Genomic DNA, 8,555 nt, shown 5'->3' with positions numbered 1-8,555 from the left:
TAGGTAGACCCTATTATGACGTCATCCCAACTGCCACGCGGGCTACCGCGACTAAATGATACTAGAAACTTAGAGATTACCAGATGATGTGGACCCCACACCCCACCCTTTGTCTTGTTACTTCTCGAAACTTTCTTTCTCAACCGTTGGATGACCTGATGTCAGTTCATCAATTATAATCGGAGGAACCAACAAAAGCTCACGAACATTATATATAAGGGCGAGTGGTAGTAGGACGTACGTATTGCAATCTTATTTTCACTTTTTTTTTAATATTAACCGTCCATTTAATATTAGATTAATCTAAACCATCTATTAGTTTTTTATATTGTAACTGATTCCTAGTTTTTAGGGTGGAGAGATGAGGGACGTGATTACTTAACTTGTCTAATATATTTTTTTTAAATAAATAAATAAATAATTCCAATATAAGAGGACTCCTCCTTCGATTTTTCTGGGAAATCTCAATTCTCTCTCTCTCTCTCCTTGCTTCTTCTTCAATGCCGTTCCTTCTTTCTACAACCGCCATCATCATCATCTCTCTCTCTTTCTCTCAAAATAGGATGAGGTAAAAAAAAAAATCAACATAACTATTTTCAGGCACTGATTCATATGAAAGACTTAGCCACACATATCCAAATACCATGTTTACATATTAATCATCAGGGAAGGGATTTGGACAGTAAAGCTTGCATGTATGGTAAAGGACAAATTTAAATTGATAAAGTAAACAAAGCTATTGAATATCTAGGATTTTATTATTACTTCTTGGGTAGATATTATTAACCTATGAGAATTTACCATGGATGCAAATCTTCAGTGAGATTGGCACACAAAACTTCGACTAGACTGAAGAGCACTGAAAAAGGAAGAAGAAAGAAGGAACAACCTTGAAGAAGAAGCAAGGTGAGAAAGAGGATCGAGATTTCTAAGCGGAATCAAAGGAGAAGTCCACTTATATTGGGAATTATTATTATTATTTAATATTAATAATATTAAATAGAGTTGTAAACAGTTACAACTCTGTTAGCAGGATTAAGATATTTAACAGGTGTCAATCATATCACTTACGTGAATATTCACCGAGTCCGAACATTCCGCATTCCTATTTTTCTACACGTACCGCGACCATTTTCCCTTTCTTTATAGCTCTGATCTTTCTCTGAATCTCTCTGTTTTTCGTTTCTGATATCTTGTTTACAGTGAGTGCCGATTGATTTCAGTCCCAAACCCTCTCTCTCTGCAAGGTACAATTTTTAGTTACTCATTACTACAATTATCTTTTGTTAAAATACTGGTTTTCTAAAACTAATTTGCAAGCTTCAGGTGAAGCTAATTAATGGAGATTTAAACCAATTTGAAGTTTATGATTTTCTTTGCCTTTTATCAGAATCCTTTCCTCTTCATGCCTTTTCTTTATGTATGCCGTGTGACATTTGTTGTTTTTGATAATGTAATCAACATTTAATTTGTTGTTTTTAATATTTTCTGCATACGTAGTGTGGTTGAAAAAATCCATGCATGCACGAATAGTTGATTATATGGAGGTTCACTAATAGTTTCCTTAATCGCTGCTGATCCTTGCCATCATCTGTATGGCGAACAGCTTCAGCTTCGATATGGAAATCCTTGTTGGATGGTTTTTTTGACCCAGTGATGAAGAATTAATTCTGGAGTATTTGAAGAGGAAGATTGCAACACCGGATTTATTCACAGTTTCTTATATAAAAGATGTCGATCTCTATAACTTCCATCCAACACAACTTACTGCAGGTACGCACCTACTTACGTAGGAACTTACTGATTATTTGGTGTTTCTGATAACACTTTGCTTGATCATCGACTGTTGATGTTCTTGTTGTTGTTGTTGTGCTGGTTTTTCTAAGTGAGAGAGAGAGAGAGAGATTACACGTCTGTTGAAATTATTGGTCATAAGGCAACTCTTGTCTATTTTGAAAACAAAACAAAGGAGTTTAAAACCAATTGGATAATGCACGAGTATTGTGCAACAACCCAAGAACCCAAGCAGACATTTTATTTGTTTTCATTTTAGCATTCATTCTCATGAACTAATTGATTACTTAATTAATTGATTCTGTTATTCTTAATTTCATCCGTACAAGTGGGAGATTTGTATAATATTTGAGAGGGCTCAGGCAACGAAAATAATAATAATAAAGCTGTAAAAGTGATCAAGTTCTTACCATTGATCAACAAGATCAGTATGGAATACCCCTGCAAGGACGACAAGAGAGCAACCAGTTGCTGATGTCACCTTTAGTGATCGTGTTTATAATCAAGAAAAGGTGATCTGAGTGAAGATTCATCATGGTCACACTATGCGAACCTCTTGCCATCTCATATTGAAGAGGATAGATTTTTCTGAAGTGATTAATCATCATGATTTCAGCACTACTTCCATGGAGGAAGAAGATCAAAATCCTGGGAAAGAGACCCAGGGCATAATCCAAGACTTTAATCAGGCTTTTAGTATTTATATGGATCGTTGCCTTGATGGGTTCTTGGAACAACAGTTTCTTTACAAAAAAAATAAAATAAATAAATAAATAATAAAATAAAATAAAAAAAAGGAAATAAAAAAAAAAAAAAAAAAAAAAAAAAAGAGAGAGAAAGAAAAATATCTAGGTAGCATTTAATTGGGATTTGGTCTCCTGCTGATGGTAATGCCGAAGGTGGGTTTCTAGATTTCTTTTATGTTTGGTTTTCTCTGGGTTGGAGGCATAACTGGTCCTAACCTCCATGTTGAGTCTTGTGGTGTCTTGTACTTTTTTTTTTCATAGTGAAACCAGGCTGAGCATCCACCCTGCTCTCGAGTTTTTCCCTACCTAGGGTTTTCTCCGTCATCAAAAGCTGTGTGTTTAAGTTTCCTCTTCTTTTTTTTTTTTTTTTTTTTTGGGAAGCTATGTATTTAAGTTTCAATGTCTTCTTCTCCACTCTTATTCTTATTTCATATTACTAGTATGCTGTATGGTTGCCTATCAAAGGACCCATAATGCAATACAGCCCAAAATGAATTTGCCACTTGGTCTTAAAGCGAGATCAGCGAATTTGCCACTTGGTCTTAAAGCGAGATCGGCGGGTACCACATATCAGGAAGGATAAGCAACACATACCTATGAAGGGGCTTGGCTCCAATACCAAGTATATATTAGTCGTTGAACAAAGACTAGTGAAACACAGCCTTAGATTTCCTCACAACTTTGGAGGGGAAAAGTTGACTATTAAAGTCTGACCTGTTATATATAAAAACTTGTAAGAAATAGAGTATGGCCCTTTATTTATTTATTTTTTCTGTTATTCATCCATATTCATCTATTTCTAAGCAAAACATTCCATTTCCTTACATCGAGATATGTTTCTAAACTTAATCTAAACCTTGATATGAAGCTAGTGAGAATGTGAGATAAGTTAATATTGGGTGTCAGTTATAGGCATGTTTCGGCAGTCTGACTAGAAAAACACAGAAATGGCCCAACCCGCTTATTAAACATGTCAGGCTCAAGCCTAACTTGATTAATATTCGACCGTTTTTAGTGCAAGGGTGATACTTGACAGGTACTTGATCAGCACTGATTGATTAGTAGCCCGACTCAACTCAACATGTTTATAAGCCTTCTTAGAGCTCGTTAGATCCCATTTATGAAGACCAACATATTTAATACATTTTTAGAGATAAATTTCTCATTAGATTTTTTAAAATCCCTTTTAAGGTCCATTTAGTCTAATTAGAGTCTGGTACACGATCGATTATTTATAAATAATACCATGTCTAGAATATGAGGACCGATTACTTAAACGCCAATTGCAGTGCAAATTTCTAAAGTGAGGAAACCTGATTAGGCCCAACCAAAACCAACCCTGTCCGATCCATTGACACCACTAAGGAACAAGAGCTAAATTTGTAAATAAGGGCATTCTTGATATATTCTGTTAGAAGAAAGATTGTTTTTGATATTTGTTGTGGTTCATTCTAAAGTCTCTTTGGATTTCATGAATTAAGAATTTGGACTTCATAGCTATGACATCAAGAGATAACCAAGACGCATCACCAATCCTTAAAAAATATAAAATAAAATAAAATAAAATAAAAAAATAAAAAAATAAAATAAAATAAAATAAAAAAACCCCTCGTCTCCGTGCAAAAGAACATTAACCTATAAAATTTAGGAACTGATACGTTGCATCCATGATTTTTTTTTTCTCCATAAGTCAGCAAATGTATTGAAAAATGAATAAAATGGGAGAATACATAAGAACACTCTTCAAATCTTTGCTCCACCTTCGGCATGGCCATCAGCATAGCAAAAAATCAAAACAAAATATAAACATTACAAAAATCGAAACCTTGGTCTTTTCAAACAGTCCCACTCAAGGTCAGAGATAATAAAGTTACGACTAGAAGCCCAATATGATGTAGAACGCGTAGCAAAGGTATGATTCACTAACTTGTTCGCAACTGTGTTCGTCCCTCTATAGCAATGAGATATCTCCTAGATAGTGTTGTGCAAATATCTTCTGTAAAAAAGCAATGCATGATTGCCAAAAGCACCATGGAATTTTCTGGTTTTTGATATAGGCCACCACAACTTGAGAGTCACACTCTATCCATAACTTGGTTATACCTTTGGTGAAAGCAAGTATGAGGCCATGAAAAAATGCTGCAAATTCTGCCATAAAATGAGTCCCTACTCCTTCATAAATTGCAAAGTATCCTAAGCCATTTCCTCTTTCGTCTTTGAGGATGCCACCAGCTCCCGAATTTCTTGGGTTTCCAAGAGAACACCCATCAATATTCAACTTGAAGAAACCATCTGGAGGAGCATTCCAAAAAAGTTCCTGAATTCTTCTACCCTGAGGCAAGGAAGTTTATAATTTAAACTTTTTGGAAAGAAGAAGATTGCCCAGTGACTTTATTTGAATAGGATTCAGAGAAGAAAAGTTACTGAGATCCCTCAAAACAGATTGCTTGACCAATCCAATAGGATTAATTTTATTATCAAACCTCCTTCTATTTCTCTCTGTCCAAAACTGAAAAGGAATGATAATAACGAGGGGGAACCATAACATGTTACAATGAACTGCATTATTTTTCCTTTTCCAACATGAGAAGAGGCATTCAATAGAAGGGAAACCACTCCATCGTTGGTTAAAATGATTGAGCAGAAGAGACCAAAGGTGGATAGAGAACTCACAGTCAAGGAAGAGACGAGTGAAAGTTTCTTCACATTTGCAACATGAGTTGCACATAAAAGCCAAGGGGATAGATTTTTTTTGTGATCGGGTCATCTGTGGGCAAGCAGCCATGGGCAGGATGCCACCCAAAAACTGAATATCTAGGATGAAGCCCTATTTGCTAGATTGTCCTCCACCATCATTGAATAGGTAATTTTTCACTAAATTTTTCCCAAGCAGAAGAAGTTGAGAAAACACCTGATTCAGTCAGAGACCAGATTCTCCTATCATGAGCAGTAACAAAAAGGAAGGAGATCAAGGAGATGCGAATGCAAATAGACTGTATAAGAGGCGACTGCAAAGTGGGCAGATTCCATTGGTCATCTGAGATAAAATCTGAAACTGAAGCTCTGAGCCTACAATTGATCGGCTGATCATGAAATATTTCATCAAAAAGCCTTGAAGAGCTAATCCATTGATCATACCAGAAGTTAATTGTGGCTCCATCACCCACAATCCAACATTTAGAATTGCTCACAAAATCCCAGACTTTCCGCAGGCCAGATATAATAGAGGAAGAGGGGGCTTACCATTTAAGATTTACCATCATCAGTCATAAGTCTTTCTCTAAGGAAGGAAGAAAAAATAGAAGGGTCTGATCAAATGTGCCAACTTAGTTTGGACAGCAAAGCAAGGCTGACATCTCTGTAACGACGAATGCCAAGACCTCCTTCAGATTTTGGTTTGCAAACTTTGGTCCACTTAACAGTAATACTTTTGGAGGTATCAGCATCAGCACTCCAGATAAAATTTTTTATCCACCTCTCCTTAGTGCAATCGAAGAAGATGGCCAAAGGTAAATTGAAAAGTTATGCAATAGAATGCTGCTCATAAAAGTCTTCACCAATTCCACTCGCACTGCAAAAGAAAGTAATCTTCCTTTCCATCTAGCTAATCTAGATTTGAGCCTATCAACTAGAGGAAGGATCTTTTCTTTCTTGACACAACCTTTGAAAATATCCACTCCAAGGTAACGAGTTGGAAAGTCACAGATAGGAATATTTAGGATCTCCTTAATTTTGTGTCTCCTAGTAGCAGAAATTGTTCCCAAGAAGATTTTACTCTTTTCGAAGTTTATATTCTACCCTGAGTAGCTCTGATAAATATCTAGGAAATTTTTAATGCTTCTTACACCCTTCAAATCAGCATTTATAAAAATAAAGAGTGCATCAGCGTATAAAAGATGAGAAGGGGTGTAGATATTCTTAGGGTCAGGAATTGGTTTTACAAAGCCTTTATCTCTGAGCTCACAAAGGTCGCGACACAGGGCTTCTTCCTCCAGAATGAAAAGCATAGGAGGAAGAGGGTCCCCTTGGTGAAGACCTCTCTCAACTCCAAAAAATCCCATGGGGCCTCCATTAATAGGAATTGAAAGCTTGGTCGAGATCAGAATTTGCTCTATCCAATTCACCCAAGTCTAAGAAAATCCAAAGCTTGTCATGAAATCAAAAAGACAATCCCACTCAAGAGTGCCAAATGCCTTATGAATGTCAAGTTTCATCCCAATAAAACCCCCGAAACTCTTCTTGGAAATCAAATTTGATAACTCTGAAGCAACTGCAATGCTAGAAAAAATGACCTTTCCTTTCTGAAAAGTGCCTTGCTCTTGCGAAATCAGACGGGGTAGAAAAGAGCTCAGGCGGGAAGCCATAATCTTAGGAATCAACTTTAGAAAGAAATTACCTAAGCAAATTGGACGGAATTGTCCCACTGTACAGGCATTATCCACCTTAGGAATTAGAGTAATGAAATTGCTATTAACACCCTTTGTGATAATTCCCTCTGTGAAAATTTTTTAATAGCCTTGCATACATCATTACCCACAATATCCTAGCAAGATCTATAAAAAGTCCCATAGAACCCATTGGGACCTGGGACACTGGAAGGATCTAAGTCAAAGACCGCACACCTGATTTACTCAGACAATGGAATGGAAGTGAGGCTAATATTATCCGCATCAGTGAGGACCTTTGGAATCATAGAGAGTAAAGAATTATTCTTGATGGAGATACCCTTCTTTCTAAATTGTTCATAATGGTCAACCAAACGCTGACCGATGTCACCACCTCAGTAAGAATAGAGCCATCAGCACCTTCAATTTCCTTGATCATATTTCTTCCTTTTCTAATCTTAGCAGAAAGATTGAAAAACTTAGTGCAACGATCGCCCTCCCTAAGCCATTTAACTCTTGATTTTTCATGCCACAATTTTTCTTGCAAATGGACAACTTTATTTAGATCTTCTTTTGCTTGCAGCTCTTTAAAGAAAAGATCTTCATCAATAACCTGCTGAATATTCTCCAAGAGAGATTTCTTATTGCAAACATCCATATCAATATGAGGGAAAGTTGATCTAGCCCATATTCATAGAGGAGCCTTCAAACGCTTCAACTTTGATATTACGATAAACATAGGAGTACCATATGAAGGAATTGACCAAGGAGATCTGACAACTTCCTTTACATCCATGATTTTAATAATAATCAGGATTGGGATTGATAGAATCTTTAAACCTCAAGGAAGGGGCAATGTTATTTCACAAAGTACAAGGGAGGGGAGTGTAATTTTCCCTTATTTTTCTCTGTATTCATTTTCTACTTTGTTTTTGGTAAACCCCACTTGGCATAACCGCCTAATGTACCACATAGAAAGATGATTTGAAAAATCCTAAGGTCAAATAGGAAGGGCATGGTCTATATTAGCTATATGTTAATTTTTCGTAGCAAAATTTGATCACTTACACCTTATGCATTGACATATTGTCTTGGTATCTATAGGCCTTTATTTATTAATTTAAAATTTTTCCGTAAAATGTGTTTTATAGTGCTACATGATCAACCTTGATCTAGTTGACAAGTAACCAGGGCACTAAAGGATCTATTTGTAATCAAATTAGGGCCTTAACTATGGAATCGACCAACTTCATTATATCTTGAGAAAAAAAAAAAAAAGGATAAATAGCCAATTGGAGTTTGAGCTAAAGCTTAGCTCAAAGGGAAAAATAACTAAAAGACAAGTTTCATGCATGCTTAAATAATTAAATCCAAGGATGGAGATTTAGGTTTTGAACCTGGTTCGGTCAGGCCAGATGTGTCGGATGTCGTTCTAGAGTTTCAACACTCGGCCTACTTAGGTTGAAAACTAAGGTCAAAATCTTTTTGATTTCGTTTTCACGAGGGTTGATATCGAGACAATTTGGAGATTTTGATCAATATCGACTGAGATTCTTCCATGCTTTAACTCATTCCTTTTATTGATTGATTTTGCGGATTGAATGTTGGTAACACCACACATAATTCTGAT

General features: G+C 36.1%; 1 pseudogene; it reads right to left on the bottom strand.

Moving 5' to 3' along the window:
- LOC122082103 overlaps positions 1–7,583 on the bottom strand; it is a 14,500-nt pseudogene extending 6,917 nt beyond the window's left edge.
- Positions 7,584–8,555: the final 972 nt, after the last annotated feature.

The sequence above is a fragment of the Macadamia integrifolia genome, chromosome 6 (genome assembly GCF_013358625.1).
Source record: "Macadamia integrifolia cultivar HAES 741 chromosome 6, SCU_Mint_v3, whole genome shotgun sequence".
Lineage (NCBI taxonomy): Eukaryota > Viridiplantae > Streptophyta > Magnoliopsida > Proteales > Proteaceae > Macadamia > Macadamia integrifolia.
Note: the sequence above shows the minus strand (reverse complement) of the source record. Positions and strands in the feature narration are given on the sequence as shown.